The 15,834-nt window shown below is 48.8% G+C and overlaps 1 protein-coding gene and 1 non-coding gene across 4 annotated transcripts in view; one reads left to right on the top strand and one right to left on the bottom strand.

Annotated features, from left to right (window-relative positions):
* Positions 1-2,262: 2,262 nt before the first annotated feature.
* The window catches only part of LOC131744480 (protein VAC14 homolog), a 93,607-nt gene continuing 80,035 nt past the window's right edge, over positions 2,263-15,834 (top strand). The window contains exon 1 of one of the 3 annotated variants that reach the window (XM_067019396.1): positions 2,263-2,813. The gene's annotated coding sequence lies outside the window, so the exon portion shown is untranslated. The remainder of the gene's footprint in view (positions 2,814-15,834) is intronic. The other 2 variants (XR_010837784.1, XR_010837783.1) reach the window with 2 other exon arrangements.
* TRNAG-GCC (transfer RNA glycine (anticodon GCC)) lies at positions 15,657-15,727 on the bottom strand. Its single transcript has one exon. It is a non-coding gene; the product is annotated as a tRNA-Gly (tRNA).

Raw genomic sequence — 15,834 nt, forward strand, 5'->3', positions numbered from 1 at the left:
AAGCTGTGAAAACCCCACCAGTAAAGGAAAGCACATTTTTCACAGATTTTTCTAGACACAATTCCTCCATGACTTGCTGAGTCTGAGGATAGCTCCTGTATTTGTTTTCTATGGCTGCATAGCAGATTATCACAAATCTAGCAGCTTAAAACAACACAAATGTCTTATCTCAGTTGCCATGGGTCAGGAGTACAAAAGGTACTAAATTGGGTTCTTGGCTCAGGCTCCCACAGGCTGAAATCAACATGCCAGCCAGCTGCATCCTCATCTGGAGGCTCAACTGGGGAAAGATTATCTTCCAAACTCCCTCAGTGTGTTGACAATACTCATTTCCTGGCAGCCATTTCACTGACGTATCATTTTCTTGGCAACTGACAACAGGGGACCAATTTTAGCAACGAAAGACCACTCTCAGGTCCTTACCAAGTGATCCATCATAGACAGTTCACTGTTGTTATTATCGACTCCTCAGGGCCAGCAGGAGAATATCTCTCCCATTTAAAATCTCTCCTAATTTCTTTTAAGCCCTCTACTGATTAGGTCAGGCCCACCCAGGAGAATCTCCCTTTTTAGTAACTCAAAGTCAACTGATTAGGGACATTAATTAGATCTGCAAAATATCTTCTGCTGTATAACGTGACAATTGTTAGAATGACAATCCATCATATTTACAAGACTTAATCACAGTTGAAGGGAGGGGATTGCACAGGGTGTATAGCAAAAAGGGTGGGACTCTTAGGGGCCATCTTCGAATTCTGTGTACCATAGCCCCTCACTTGTGTCCCATAGATTCTGATCTGTTGATTGAGGATAACACTCCATTTTCAAGACTGTTATAAGCTTTACATGACTGCTTTTCACTCATTAGAAAAAAGTATGACCAGTGTTATTTCATATTGTTAAATAAAAGAAACAGGGGCTTCCCTGGTGGCGCAGTGGTTGGGAGTCCGCCTGCCGATGCAGGGGACGCGGGTTCGTGCCCCGGTCTGGGAGGATCCCGCGTGCCGCGGAGCGGCTGGGCCCGTGAGCCATGGCCGCTGAGCCTGCGCGTCCGGAGCCTGTGCTCCGCAACGGGAGAGGCAACAACAGTGAGAGGCCCGGGTACCACAAAAAAACAAAAACAAAAAAAAAGAAACAGGCCCCAAATTGATTCACCTGTGCTAAACCCACGTCAGCAAACCAAGACTTAATATCTAACCTACTTGTAGTTTCAGCTTCTCCCAGCAATATGACCTTTAACTAGTTAATCTGGGATTACCTGATCAGCTCTGGTGAATAATCTGCATGATAAACACCCCCCTTCCCCAAAGGAAGGTGACATGCCTGAAGCAATCTACTTCATTCCTAGCTGCCACCTCCTTCTGCCTATAAAAGCCTTCCATTTTGTTGAGCTCCTTGAAGCTCCTGTCTGCTAGATGCGATGCTGCCAGTCATGAATTGTTGAATAAAGCCAATTAGATCCTCAAATTTACTCAGCTGAATTTTGTTTTTTAACAATATTAATCCTCATTGGTTTCCACCGTGGTATTATAGCTTTGTCCTAAGTCCCTGTCCACTATGGAAGCTTATGATAAGGAACTCTGATGCATCTCCCTGTTACTGTATCTTTAGCCACACTGCATCCATAAAGTGCTTTTTAGTTTTTATCACACAGCTTCAACTTCTGTTCCACCATTTAGTGTGAAACTTCAAAGCACTTGGAGGGGCTGCTTTATAGTGGATCCACCTGGAGACCTGCAATCAACACATTTGGAGCTTCTGCTGTCTGTAACCCAGCCCTCCAAGGTATCAGAGCATGATAAACACATCCTGAGTCCCAAATGGTGGGGAGACAGCCACTGTTGGTACCTGAGATTTTAGATGGTCGGCAGATAGTTCTGTTTTTAATTGCAATTTATATGTTTTAGAAAAATATGTCACTACTCAAACCCATGGTTTTAAGGCATAAGCAAGGCTAAAGAACGAATTTAAGATTTTTTTTAAAGTGAGCTGATTAGAAAGTACTTTTAAAACAACAGTACAAGTGGCTAGGACATAGCGAAAATCAAGATGGTGTTACTGCAATGCGGGAAACTTTGGCATATGAGATATTGACTGGTGACTAAGTAGTGAATGAACTAGCAGATTCAGTTAAGTATAGGATAAATTATCCTAAGCGAGTCGGACTCCAGGAGCCCCTTCGTTCTCACGAACGTCTACAGAAGCCCACCAAGTGCCAAGCCTACCACGTGCGGGTAGTTCGCTGCATGGAATACAGGCCCCATTAAGCAGGTCTCAAACCAGACTCAGACTGTTGGGGTCGAAAGCCGGAGTGTGAGGGGAGAAGGTGAAGCCTTGTGGGGCGTGACCAAACTCCCGGCACGTGCGTGCGGGGGCGTGGCTGGAGAGGGCCGGATCCTAGCGGCGGAAGGCGGAAGCTGCTGCAGAGTCACCTGATCCAAGTAACATGGCTGCTGCCCTTTAAGAACTGCAGTGCGGGGCCCGAGTGGGCCTCCTGACCGGTTGGGCGGTCGAGAGCAGGTGTGCGGAGACGGGGGCCCGGCCCCGGTTCCGAGGCGGCGCGCGGCGGCGGAGCGAGACAGGCGGCCCGGGGCGGCGTGGCCCATGAGCCGGCGCCGGAGGCAGCGCGGAGCCGCAGACTCTCCTAGCCCCGGCGCGGCCCGGGCTGCCGCGGGCTGAGGAGTCGCGGGGCTCCGGGGGTCGCCCCGAGCTGCCACCATGAACCCCGAGGACTCGCCGCTCACGCCCAACACCATGCGCGCCCTCAATGACAAGCTCTACGAACGCTGAAGGTGGCAGCGCTGGAGATACAGGTAAGAGCCGCGGGCACCCGGGATGGGCGTGGAGAGAGGAGCCGGGACTCGGTCCTGGCTCTGCAGGGGTCGCGCTCCTCCGGGCAGCTCCTCACGCCTTGGCAGCCACTGTTGCTACTCCAGGTTTCAGGCCCTTAGGGCCGTGCTTAAGAGCAGGAGATTGGCAGTTCCAGCTTTGGTTCTAACTATGTGACTTGGGCCAAGTTCTTTAACCTACTGATGCCCCAAAGGGGCTGCCGTGAGAACGAAGCGACGTAATGTATGTGTGCTGCTTAGGCCTGCGGTGAGAATGAAGCGCCATAACGTATATCTGGTGCTTAACACAGTGCCTGGCAGATTGTGCGTCCTCAGTGTGGTCTCCATCGAAACGAGCAAATCAGAGGTTGGCCTCTGATGCGAGGGAGATGGGAAGCGTGAGAATTTGCTAAGGATGTTGACCTGCCTCATTTCTTACCCAGCTTCTAAGAAGTGAAAGGGATAGTTCGTTGACCAAGTGGAGAAATCAGGTCCAAAACCTCAAGGCTCAGAGAGCTGTTTGTTTTACCTCTGTCATATCACACTTCCCTGCAAGCGGAAGTAGGAATAATTTGACCTTTCTTGTTTCTGCAGTCTTATAACGTGTTCAGTAGGACCCTCTTATCTGTGGGGGATACGTCCCCAGACACCCAGTGGATGCCTGAAACCTTGCATGGTAGCAAACTCTCTATATACTGTTTTTTCCTATACATACATATGTATGATAAAGTTTAATTTATAAATTAGGAACAGTAAGACAATATCCCAATGGCCAGCATCAGTAGCCTTGCACTTTAGGGCCATTATTAAGTAAAATAAGGGCTATTTGAACATAAGCACTGCGATACCGACAGTCGATCTGATCACCGTACTAAGTGGGTAGATATCATATACAGCATAGATGTGCTGGAGGAAGGGATGACTCATGTCCTGGCGGGACAGCAGGAGATTTCCTCTCACCACTCAGAACAGCATATAGTTTAAAACTTAGAAATTGTTTATTTCTGGAGTTTTCCATTTAATATTTTGGACCTGCAGTTGACCACTGGTAACTGAAACCTCGGATGACGGGGCACCACGGTATGTGTAACCGTGATCTGACATTTTGCTTTTTTCGCAATCTACAAAACAAGATGTTTAACTGTGAACATTTTATTAAGATCTGTCTGCTGTTATTTTACTTTTGTTTTTTTTCCAGCCAAATCTTTGTGATAAAGTCTGGTGGGTGGGTAATTTCAAAAGAGTAGAAAGAGGCAGGCTGTGAAACTGAAAGAATGCCAGTCTGGGCATCAGGAAATACGGACTGTAGTCCTGCCCTGTCCAATAGGGTAGCCACTGGCCATGCTTGGCTGTTTACATTTAAATTATTCAAGACAAAATAAAAAATTTAAATCAAGTTCTTCAGCCACACTGCCCATATCTGACATGTTCAGTAGCCACATGGGGCTGTCAGCTGCCATAACGGACAGTGCAGAGTTTAGAGCGTTTCTGGCACTACCAAATGCTCTCTTGGACCCCTCTAATCTAGTCTGTGGTGTGACATTCTTTGACCTCCAGCAAATTCCTTAACTCAGGGTTTCTTAGTCTCAGCAGTGTTGACATTTGGGGACAGATAATTCTTGGTTGTGGCGGGCTGTCCTGTGTGTCATAGGGTTTTTAGCAGCATCCCTGATCTTTATCCACTAGACACCAGTAGCTTTCCGTCACTTGTACAACCAAAAATCTCTCCAGACACGCTGCCTAATGTCCTGTGGGGATGGACAGTCACCCCGGTTGAGAAACACTGCTTTAACTGCTTTGGGTTTTAGTTTCCTCCTCAGCTAAAGGGTTTGGATTTTGCTAAGAGGACCCTCCCCTTCAGCTCTGACATCCAGTATGTCCAGAACCACCTAGCTGCTTCTCTCATCAAGCACCACTTTCTTGAATGCTCTCTTTTCCCACCACTAGTGGTGGTTACCCTGTCTCTCGCCAGTGCCAGCAAGTCGTAATGATAAATATTGGTATAATGAGTAGGAGACCCAGAGCTGCTGTATAGACTTGGCTCCATATCCGTGGTTTTATCAGCTGACGCTACAGTGACACCTGTTTTGTCCATCACCGGCTCTGTTTCTCAGGAATGTTCAGTTTTATCATAGCTTGAGTCATCGCTTGAGTCCTTGAATAGAGGTGTTCATCTCAGCATTATTGTTGCTTCCAACACATCTTGTGTAAGTGCTCTCACTTTGCAGGCTATTCTGGAAGGGCTTTGTCTTCAATGGGGTTCGTTTTGTGTTTGACATTGCCCTTGGCTTGTGGAATCAGGGAAACCCCTTAGGGCCTTCACTGGACTATAAACTCCTTAAGAGCAGAGACCCTGTTTTATTTATCCTCAGCACTTGGCACAGTGCCTGGCAGCATTTGACGGTTGGCATCTAAATGAATGAATGTTCATACATTTTTGGTGGGGAAATAACTTTGCAGTCTAAGGACCTTGCTACTCAAAAGTGTAGCCCGTAGATCAGCAGCATCAGGACCCCCTGGGGGCTTGTTAGGAACGGATTCTCCAGCCGCACCCCAAACCTGTGGATCAGAATCTGCATATTTAACATGATCCCTGGTGCACATTAGAGTTGGAGAAGCACCGGCCTAGAAGACTCTACACTCAGTTTGGAGCCTTCTTCAGACATGTTTGGGATGAGGAGTGTCCTGTTTGATATCAGGGACAGAGGGACTTACTCATGCTTCACCTGAGAGCTTTCTAGTGTCTCTGCTTATAAGGACACTGATCCTATTGGATCCGGGCCACACCTATATGACCTCATTTAACCTTAATTACTTCCCTATAGGCCCTATCTCCAAATACTGCCACCAGGGTTGTATGAATTAGGGGGCAGGGTGAAACAATTCAGTCCATACCACTGATCATTTTAAAAAGCGATCATATGTAAAACACTGTCTGCCTTATTTGGGGGGAGGAGGATTTGGCCCTTGTACATCCCTCATCTCATTATTTTGCGCAGTTGCCCTATGAGCTAGGTAGTGTTACCCCATTTCACAGATGAGGAAACAGAGGCTCCTTGAGGGTAAATAATCATCCCAAGGTTTCACAGCTAGAAATGGATTAAAAACCCAGGTTCATCGGTCTCAAAAGGCTTCCCCGTTGCAATGAATGGTGTTCCCTTCCAAAAGGGAGTCATATACTTAATAAAATGTCATACTTGAACACCCCCATGGTAGTTTTCACTGCCACTTTCTGTTTTCTGGAAACCATCTATCTGCTCGGGTGGCAGAACCAGTGCTGCATGGGGTGCTGGAGTGAGCCATTAAAATTCCTAGTAAGACGAGAGTGTTTTGTCTTGATGACAGACCTCTCAGACGCTAAAAACGCAGAGACGGATGCTTGGCTCGACTGAAGGACCCCAGACTCTAGACTCTCAAGACCCGGCTGTGTTAGGTGACCAGGATCTGATGGCTAAATGTGTGAGCCTGTCGTGCACAGTCCTGGAGAGCCTTTACCCCAGAGCCTGGCTCCAACACGCCCACACCGCTTTCTCAAGGATAAGGCCCTGAGGCTAAGATTTTAGAGTGGCTGTGGCAGGTTTTGCGGGCCCTGGGTGTCGGGTTATAGTCCCTGATGAGTCCCAAGGACAGGGGTGGTGAGACCGCAGGCCCCGCTCTCCGGGAGAGTCTAGCGTGGGGGAGAAACGCCAGCAGGCGCTCCGATAGGTGTGGTGGGCGCTCCCTCCCTGCGGTGACAGGGCCGTCACTGCAGGCTGGGAGAGATGATGCCCTTCGTGGTGACCAGGGATGGGCTCACTGGCAAGTGTCTGGTGTTCCTGAACTTTGAGTTCCCAAAGCCAGCAAATGGAGGTGCCCAGGCCCTGCGCCCTGAGAACACCGAAGCCCAAGGAGGGGCTCCAGGATCAGAGCTGCTGACCCTGCCTGCTGGGGAAGGCAGGGTGGGGAGGGTGGCATGGGCGGCAGGGATCCCTGGGGCTCTGTGACTAGATCAGGGTTGAACTGCTGAGTTTGACCTGCCCTTTTGGAGCCTGCCACCTCTGTAGGGAGACACTGTTTATTACCAGGGGACTGCAGGCAGATTTTGGAGTGAGGGTCAGAATTCCACCCAGCAGATCGCTTCATCCAGGGGTCACAGACTGGCAGCCAGGGGCCGTGTCCTGCCACAGACCTGTTTGGTTTGGCCTGGATCCCAGGGTATTTTTTTTAATAATATTTTTTTTCCTGCCTCTCTTGTGGAAGGGTTGGCATGTTTTCATTGTTTGAGGTAAGCATGATTTTGCTATTGTCTTTTCTTGTTTGTTTTATTTTGGGGGTGGGGATGTTGCTTTTTTTTAAATTTATTTTATTGAAGTGTAGTTGATTTACAGTGTTGTTCATTTCTGCTGTGCAGCAAAGTGATTCAGTTATACATACATATTCTTTTTTTAAATATTCTTTTAAAAATATTTTTAAAATATTCTTTTTTAAAAATATCCTATGGATACTGAATATAGTTCTCTGCACTATACAGTAGGACCTTGTTGTTTATCCATTTCATATATAAGTTTACATCTGCTAATGCCAACCTCCCACTCCATCCCTCCCCCACTCCTCTCCCCCTTGGCAACCACAAGTCTGTTCTCTATGTCCCTGAGTCTCTTTCTGTTTCATAGATAGGTTCACTGTGTCATATTTTAGATTCCACATATAAGTGATATCATATGGTATTTGTCTTTCTCTTTCTGACTTCACTTAGTGTGATAATCTCTAGTTGCATTCATGTTGCTGCAAATGGCATTATTTCATTCTTTTTTATGGCTGAGTGATATTCCTTTGTATTATGTACCACATCTTCTTCATCCATTCATCTGTCAATGGACATTTAGGTTGTTTCCATGTCTTGGCTATTGTGAATAGTGCTGCTATGAACATATGGGTGCAGATTAGAGTTTTGTCTGGATATATGCCAAGGAATGGGATTGCTGGATCATATGGTAGTTCTATTTTCAGTTTTCTGAGGAACATCCATACTGTTTTTCCACAGTGTCTGCACCAACTTACATTCCCACCAACAGTGCAGGAGGGTTACCTTATCACCACACCCTCTTCAGCATTTGTTATTTGTAGTTTTGTTGTTGTTGTTGGTACGCGGGCCTCTCACTGTTGTGGCCTCTCCTGTTGCGGAGCACAGGCTCCGGACACGCAGGCCCAGTGGCCGTGACTCACGGGCCCAGCCGCTCCGCGGCACGTGGGATCCTCCTGGACCGGGGCACGAACCCGTGTCCCCTGCATCGGCAGGCGGACTCTCAACCACTGCGCCACCAGGGAAGCCCTGTATTTTTTAATGATGGCCATTCTGACTGCTGTGAGATGGTACCTCATTGTACTTTTGATTTGAATTTCCCTAATAATTAGCGATTTTGAGCATCTTTAAAAAAAAATTTTATTGGGACTTCCCTGGTGGCGCAGAGGTTAAGAATCTACCTGTCAGTGCAGGGGACACAGTTTCGAGCCCTGTCTGGGAAGATCCCTCATGCTGCAGAGCAGCTAAGCCCATGGACCACAACTACTGAGCCTGCGCTTTAGAGCCCGCGTGCCACAACTACTGAAGCCTGTGCGCCTAGAGCCCGTGCTCCGCAACAAGAGGAGCCACCACAATGAGAAGCCCGTGCACCGCAATGAAGTGTAGCCCCCGCTCACCACAACTAGAGAAAGCCCGTGCACGGCAATGAAGACCCAAACACAGCCAAAAATAAATAAATAAAATAAATTTATTTTAAAAATATTTTATTGGAGTAGAGTTGATATACAGTTGTGTTAGGTGTACAGCAAAGTGATTCGGTTACACATATACATGTATTCAATCTTTTTCAGATTCCTTTCTCATATAGCTTATCACAGAATATTGAGTAGAGTTCCCTGTGGTGTACCGTAGGTCCCCATCAGTCATCTATCTTACATGTGCGTGTGTTCATCCCAAGCTCCTGATTTATCCCTCCCCACCACGTTCCCCCTTTGGGAACCATAAGTTTGTTTTCGATATCTGTAAGTCTGCTTCTGTTTTGTAAATAAGATCATTTGTATCTTATTTTTTAATTAAATTCCACATATGAATGATATCACATGAAATTTTCTTTATCTGTCTGACTTACTTCACTTAGTGTAATAACCTCTATCTAGGTCCAGACATGTTGCTGCAAATGGCATAATTTTGTTGTTTTTTATGGCCGAGTCATATTCCATTGTGTATATGTACCACATCTTCTTTATCCATCTCTGCTGATGGACATTTAGGTTGCTTCCATGCCTTGGCTATTGTGCATTGTGCTGCAGTGTACACTGGGGTGCATGTATCCTTTCAGATTATGGTTTTCTCTGGATATGTGCCCAGGAGTAAGATTGCTGGATCATATGGCAGCCCTACTTTAAGTTTTTAAAGGAATCTCCATACTGTTCTCCATAGTGGTTGTACCAATTTACAGTCCCACCAACAGTGTAGGAGGGTTCCCTGTTTCTCAATCTTCTTTACCCTTTCAAATAACCAGCTCTTGATTTTATTGATTTTTAGAATTTTTTTAAATTTCTATTTTATTTCCTCTCTGATCTTTATTATTTCCTTCCTTCTGCTGACTTTTTACAGGGTTTTTAATTTTTTCATTTAATTAATTTACTTAGTTTTGCCTGCTTTTGGTCTTCGTTGCTGCACGCGGGCTTTCTCTAGTTGCAGTAAGCGGGGGCTTTTCTTCGTTGCGGTGCGCGGGCTTCTCGTTGTCGTGCTTCTCCTGTTGCAGAGCACGGGCTCTAGGCGCACACGCTTCAGTAGTTGGGGCTCGTGGGCTCTAGAGCGCACGCTCAGTAGTTGTGGCGCACGGGCTCAGTTGCTCCGCAGCACGTGGATCTTCCCGGGCCAGGGGTCGAACCCATGTCCCCTGAACTGGCAGGAGGATTCTTAACCAGGAAAGCCCCCGAATGGTATTTTAAATTGAGAAATTTCACAGTGAATTTCAGGTTTCTGGCGTCTCTTAAGGGAACCCTGGGGCTTTGTGATCAGATGAAGGTTGAACTGCTGCGTTTGACCAAGCTCTTTGGAGCCTACCACCTCTGTAGGGAGGCACTATTTATTACCAACTGGCTTAAGGCAATTTTTAAAGTGTGGGTCAGAATTCCACACAGCTCTGCTCTTTACCAGCAGTGGGACCTCAGCAAATTGCTTTATTCAGGGATCACAGACTGGCATCCTGGGGCTGTGTCCGGCCAACAGACCTGTTTGGTTTGGCCTGGATCCCAGGGTCTTTTAAACTGACAAATTTCATAGTGAAGTTCGAGTTTCTGGGTTCTTTTAAGGAATAGATAGATGTGGCACTGTGGGGCCCACATTCCCACAGAGCAGATCAGGGGACCCAGGGGTCCAACCTCCTACCCCAGGCAGGACATGGGCTCCCCAGTTTGCTTCCTGTGTTGGCAAGTTCAGCACAGCCTGTCTTACCTCCCTTGGGCTTCTCACTCGTGTCTCTTTCTTGGCCCCTGTAAGCATTTGAGTTTGTGACCTTGGGTTTAACCTCTCTGTGCCTCAGTTAACTCATCTTAAAAAGAAAAAAAATGCACATTGAAAACATGCTGAGTGAAAGAAGCCAGTCACAAAAGGCCACGTATGGTATGATTTTACTCATATGAAATGCCTAGAATAGGCAAATCCACAGAGACAGGAAGTAGATTAGTGGTTGCCTAGGAATTGGTGGATATGGGTAGTGACTACTAATGGGGTAGTCTCTGTGGGATGATGAAAATGTCGTAAAATTGATTGTGGCGACAGTCGCACAACTGTGTGAACATACTACAACCCACTGAATTGTACACGTGAATTTATGGCATGTGAATGATATCTCAATTTTAAAAAAATAAGAGTGCCTATAGGTTGTGTTACAGTGTGAGGGAAGCACTTATTCAGTGGTCACAGTTACTGTCACCTGAGATCCAAACATGCCTCCTGCTGTCTCGGACTCGTTTCTTCTTTACAGTTTTTCCACTGATTATACCCAGTGGATGCTCAGTATATTTTGCTACTTAACTGACTCTGGGGCCTTTTCAGAAGCTCGTGGGCCTTTCTTCAGAGGCAGATGTTCCGCTTTTCCTGTTCGGTTATTGGAGAGTAGTGAGCACGTGGAAACCAGGTTACTTAAATATATTTCTCAGCAAAGCAGATGGAGGAGACGTTTACCAGCCAGATTCTCTTTGGGAAATCACTGCCTGGATACGTTGCCTCATTACAGCCTGTCACATAGAGAACTGAGGTGGATCATTGGACTTGCAAGGGTAAAAAAGGCAGCCCAGAGTCCAGGCTGAAATTTTTACAGCACAGGAATAAACACAGCTCTGGATTATCTTTCTGTCCTACTTGGAGCAAGGAGCAAAGCAGGTTCTCAGTCCGCAGCTAATGAATGCATATGATCTTTTATGGTGTGTTTAAGATAACAGTTTGTCTGATTGTGACTTTGCACTAATACTGTTACATGAGTATATACAGTGCAGAACACATTGCATGCATTATTTTATGTAATTCTCTAAAACAGTGTAAAGTCACAGCCAAGGCTGTCTCCGCTAAATACACAGAAATGTGCATGCAGCGGCTGAAACCTCTGCCACCTCTTGGCCAGGCCATTTGGACATCAACAAATGAAATGAGATAGGGTTAAATGAAATAATGCATGTAAAGTGCCTGGCATCCAACAGGTGGGAGCTTTGATGTTTGAAGAGGGGATAATGTAACATGGTGGATTTCAGACCTGGTGTCAGAAAAATCTAGGTTTGATTTCTGCACCTACCATCCATAAGTTGTGTGATGTTGTTTGTTTCATTAACATCTCTGAGCCTCAGTTTCCCCCATCTGTAAAATGGGTATTACAGTACCTAGCTCCGTAGCTTATTTTAAGGTTTAAATGAGATAATGCGTGTAAAGCATCCACCACATTACCTAGCATGAAGTAAGTGCTCAGCAAATGGTTACTTCTTTCCTGCCTTAATGGTAGAAAACCAGCCCTAGACCTTCATTTCAACATCTCAAGTATGTACCTCATCTGTACACCCGTGTGTGGTGGAGGAGTGCTTCAGAGATGTCTAACACTAGACAGTGGCGAGAATGCGTGGAGAAAGCTGCACTTCAGTTGGGGCCTGAGTTCTGCTCGAGGGAAGTACCCTCTGTAATTGGGTGTGTGCACTTTGCGGCTGACGTGCTTTAAGAAGATGGGCTGGAGGAACTGGTGTAGAGTTGAGGGGGCCTGGGCTTTGTAGGTACCAAGGTTCAGATCCTCTGTGACCTCAAGAAAGGGACTTGGTCTCCCTGAGGCTCTCTGTTTTAAGTCTAAATGATGAGATGATAATAACTACAGAAGGAGGTTGCTGTGAGGAATAACCAACCCCTGGAATACTTAGAGTGTGTTCTTGGGAAGTGGTCAGCTCCCCGGTCCTCACGCAGCCTGTGGTTGTCCCCGAGCTGCGTTACAGAGGCCGAGGGGCCCAGGCGGGGCTGTGGTTTTGTTGCAAGAAAGAAAGTGGGGCGTAAGAGGATGACATCCCAGGTCTCAGGCGAGTCCCTGGGACGGCCGCCAAATGTGGGTTCTTGTCTTCATTCAGGAAAGAATTCAAGAGCGAGCCCTAGTAAAGTGAAAGGTTTATGCAGAGAGATACACACTCCATAGACAGAGTGCGGGCCATCTCGGAAGGTGAGAGAGGCCCCAGGGTATGGGATTGTCAGCTTTTATAGGGGTGGGTAATTTCATAGGCTAACCAGTACGAGGCTTATTCCAGGAAATGAGCCACCGCCCACTTCTGGCCTTTTACCAAGGGCCTCGAATTGACATGGCGCCTGTGGGTGTGTAAGTTAACTTGCTGATGTGTCACAATGAGCCTGTACTGAGACTCAAGGTTAGTGGAAGTCAGTCATCTGCCACCTTGGACCCAGTTAGTTCTAACCACTTTATGTCGTGTCCTCAAAGGTTAGGTCATTCTTGTAAAGGTTGTGCCCTGCCCCTTTCCTGTCTTAGTTGTGTTGCTGAGACGAGGCCCCCCCCAAGCTCTCCTTGGGTGAAGGACACATTCTGGCCTGTCTGTGGCTCCTTCTCAATCAGGGACAAGGTAGTCGGTGTGGCACTTTGGGAAGCTGAGAGCAGTGTCGAGAGCTTGGAGTTGGCCAGCGTTGGGCATCGTGCCTCCTGGGCAATGGGTGGCGCTGCCATCCTGTGACACCTCTGACTAGTTGAGAATGGAGGCTCTGAGCAAGCTCTAGAGGAGACTTCGTCAGCCAGAGTTTTTAGAGGCACGAAGCAGATCTCTTCTCTGGGACATAGAACAGCGGTGCGTGTGACTCTGGTGTCAGCAAAGGTCACTGGGCTTTGTGATCATAAGTTTCTGGGCCAAATATTAACTTTGAGATCCCCCAGCTGTGGCTCACAACGTGAAGACGAAAGAGGAGACGGGGTGTTCTTTTGAAGAGACGCTAGCCTGGAACTGGGGACGCCCGGATTTCAAACTTCACTTCCTCTGCTTCCCTTTGTAGTTGCTTTTTCTCTCTGCCTGTGCCCTGTGGAGAGACCAGGTCCTGCTGACGGGGGCTATTTGGGGCACCCCAGGGGGTTGGTTCACCGCTAGGCAAACGCATGTCAAGGCCCATCCTGGCATGGGCGTCTGTCCCCAGCCACGGCCCTGGGGACCTGGTCCTCCTCAGTGTGCGTTTTGAGGTCCTGGTAGGGGTGCCCTTGGTCCCTCCTAACTTGAATTGTAAACTAGGGGTTAGGCCCGTCCACGTACAATTCTGATTTACCCAACAGGTTAGGTGTAGATGAGCAGGCCACCCCTGTCACCAGTACGGCAGTGTGGGGCTTTGCCCGTGTCTCCCTACACTTGCCCTGCGGCCCCGCCCACCTGCACGGATGGGTCCCTGGGCAGATGCTTACTGATGCCTCAGTTACTGTGTGGGGAGCTGTAGATGCAGGGAGGGGGGGGGGGGCTGGCGCTCAAGAGGCAGAGCATCGTGGCACCAGTCTGTCCTCAGGGACTCTGGCCTGGAGCTGTGGAGCTAGAAACATGAAACACGTGAGAAAGAACCCGTGACATTCGATGGTGCAGTGCTGGGCACAGACTGCGGGGTCGCGAGGCCTTCAGCGTCCGGAGGAGGAGCGGTCCTTCCTGGATGGTCAGGAAAAGCAGCGGGTTGGACCTGAAGTGGACTTTGAAGGCTGGCTGGGATGTGGAAGGGAGCGGGAGCTTCCCCATAGAGTGGAATGGACAGGAAGTGTCCAAGGAGTAGCATAGCAGGGCCCAGTAAGAAGCCCTTACTGGAGAGGAAAGTTATGCTGGGCAGCTGAGCAGTGAGGCTGCAGAGGTCAGCCGGCCCAGTCTCGATCGCCCTGACTGTCAGGTAGAGAGCGTGGGCTCGGTTCGTGGCACAGGTCTTCCTGCTGTGGCCCCAGGGGTGACCCACGGGGCCAGGCCCAGTGCTCTAAGAACTGATGGTTTTGGTGAGAACATGTTCTCAGGGTTTCCCTCCACGGGGAAGCACTGTTTGTCATTGTCTTGCTCTCCTGGACACTGATAATCTTCCTCCAAGTGCAGGTAGAGACTTGGGGTTCCAGGCCCTGGGGAACTGAATGGGCCATTGTATTTGTAGCGGCCAGGGGTGCCCGGAGTTGCGTCCTGGTAAGATTCGGGGTGTGAGGGGCCTTGCAGCTGGTGTAGAGCGAACGGGAATGTCGGGGGGTGCTGAACACAGATAGTCCCCTTTCCCGTGCCCCCCCCTTCAGGAGACCCTGTTACACTTGCCCGCTGTCACCCGACGTTAGTGCCCCATTGCTCATGGTCTCCCACCGTTCGGTCTCTGTCAGCCTCTGCAGTCTTCAGCGTTCCCTAAACGCTGTTCAAGTCCCTACCACCCACCGCTGCAGATCGCTCGTACCTTCCGTGGCTGCTCACGGCCACCAGAAGCAAAGGCCACTTCCTTTGCCGAGCGCGTGAGTGGGCTCAGCCTCTCTGGCCCTGTCACCCACGTCTCCTCCTCCTGTGTCATTTGTGCTGCCAAACCAAGTGCCTCTCTCCTTCCGCTGAGCCTCTGTTCATGCTGTTCCCTCTGTCTGGGCCTCCCCACCCTGAATGAACACCTACTGATCCTTCAGAACCCCTTTCCAAAGCTGACCTCACGAAGCCACACCTCACTCCCTCCCCACGAAAGCTGCCGGGTGTGCCCCTTCTCGCCTGCCCCCTCCTCACCTTGCACTATCCTCACCAGATTTTCTTCCTCTGTTTTGCACGAAAGTCCTGGGGGCCTCTCTCGTTTCCCCTCCACGGGATTCTGGCAGAGAGCCCCTCAGGGGCAGGGAATGCGTCCCCTTTGCCGTCTCTCAAGAGGGGAGGAGGGCCCTTTCCGGTGGCTCAGGGACCATTTGTGACCTGAAACAACGGGCTGTGCTGCTGGCAGGGCTGGGTCTTCTTCGCTGTCCTGCTGGAGCCTCATGAAAGTCATACTCCCACTCTCAGGGCTGTTCTAACACGGACGGAGCAGAAACACTCACGGCCTGGCTTCCCCAGAGGCACCGCAGTCAGAGTCCCCGGGCAGCCTGTCTGGGCAGGAGGGGAGACACAGCTGCTTGCAGCGGCTTTGGTGATCCCCACATCCTGGACTCCTCAAGAACAAGGGGACACAAGATCTAAATCTCTGTGGAATTTAGGAAACAGGCGTGGAAAACTCAAGCTAGAAAAAAGTCCTTCTAGGTTTTTCAGACTATATCCCCAATGCTGTGGGCAGTGTGAAATATCAAATCCAGTCTCTCAGGATGACAAAAAAAAAAAAAAGTTTGCTGCTGCATTGGCCGGGAATCGAATCCGGGCCTCCCACGTGGCAGGTGAGAATTCTACCACTGAACCACCAGTGCTCCAGCTGTGAGCAGCTGTGTGAGCACCTCCCTTTAACCCCATCCCCTGGTCTGTACGCTGATTCACAGATGATTCACAGAACGGACGGCCACATCAGCACAGCTGC

Source organism: Kogia breviceps, chromosome 18 (genome assembly GCF_026419965.1).
Source record: "Kogia breviceps isolate mKogBre1 chromosome 18, mKogBre1 haplotype 1, whole genome shotgun sequence".
Taxonomy (NCBI): domain Eukaryota; kingdom Metazoa; phylum Chordata; class Mammalia; order Artiodactyla; family Physeteridae; genus Kogia; species Kogia breviceps.